We start from the raw sequence: 1,387 nt of genomic DNA on the forward strand, positions 1-1,387 counted from the left end.
GGAGGTCCAGTCCCCCATGTCCACCCCACCTCCCTAGCTGACCCGGATCATGGGTGAAAAGCCCCTCTTCAAGGGCCAATGTGAGGGCGGAAGAGGGGGCCCCCACCCAGTTCTAATTGCTGCCAGAGGAAGAGGCCTTTTGGGCCATCCGCCCAGGGTCTCCACCCCTGCAGTGCCCCAGGGCCCGGCTCGGGGAATTTGACTTCCTCCACCGAGCAGCTGTCCTTTTCTCCCCTGTTGCATTGTGGGGTGAAGGCACACACACCAAAACATCCCCCCAGTGCAACTTTCACATTTAAAACTTGGGACTGTTGTCGACTTGGGGCTGCTCTTCTGGCTGATGGGCCGCTCTCTGCATGGCCACCTGACCTCTCCTCCACGCTGACCTCACGCACCGTTTAAAACCCGTAAGAGCAAAGATGGAAGACAGACAAACCCCAATACAGACTGTCGATGAATCTGTGAGATGCAGACCCAGAGCAGGAGTGTTGAGGCGGCAGTGACTAAGGGTTACGTCACTCCTGACACCTTCTGCTCAGACATCTTTCCAAAATTAACATAAACAAAAAAACAGAAACAAATCATGCCTCCTCTCCCAGCCCTACTTACTTCTCACCTGACTCAACCGATAGAAGGACTCAGAGAGATGGAAGGAGTATGGGAGGGTCTCCAAGGGTGGCTGGACACAGCCCTGGCTTCCAGCAAAACTTCCACCCAAGGAGGAGGCTCTTCTGTAGGTTGGGGATCTGGGCTCCAGGCCATGCAGTGAACAGCGTCTCTCCCTACTCTCAAATTCTAGGGTTATCATCTGTGCCTTGTGACCCCAAATTAAAACTCCTCCACACTGTAATTCTTAATCTCTGAGAAAAAGCCAATAACAAAGAAGATAACAGGTTGACAAACCCCACGACATTGGTTAAACTTTTGGTTGCACCAGGATTACTATTCTTGTTCAAAACTTTCCGCCACCTTCAGCATAAACTCGGTGCCCAAACAAAAACTCCCTCTATCCCTGGCTGTCAGAAGGGACCATTCCCTGGAGCAGGGTAGCGTGGCTAGTAAGTGGAGGGTCAGTGAACAAGGGGAAGGCCCTCAACGAGAGGGAATGACACAGTGGCTACAACCACGGGCTCAGACATGGCAGGAGTGTGAGGGCGGCGCAGGGCCGGGCAGCACTTGGTTCTGTTGGCCACGGGGTCGCTGCAAGTCTGAGCTGATCGATGGCATCTAACCACAACAATAGCCAACGTGAGAGCTGGACAATGAGGAAAGACCGAAAAGGAGTTGATGCCTTGGAATTATGGTGTTGGGGAAGGATATTGAGTGTACCACTGATTCCAGGAGAACAAACACATCTGTCTTGGAAGAAGTGCGGCTCGAAGGCTCC

Source organism: Orycteropus afer, unplaced genomic scaffold (assembly GCF_000298275.1).
Source record: "Orycteropus afer afer isolate SDZICR_OR568_19922 unplaced genomic scaffold, OryAfe1.0 scaffold00130, whole genome shotgun sequence".
Classification (NCBI taxonomy): Eukaryota; Metazoa; Chordata; class Mammalia; order Tubulidentata; family Orycteropodidae; genus Orycteropus; species Orycteropus afer.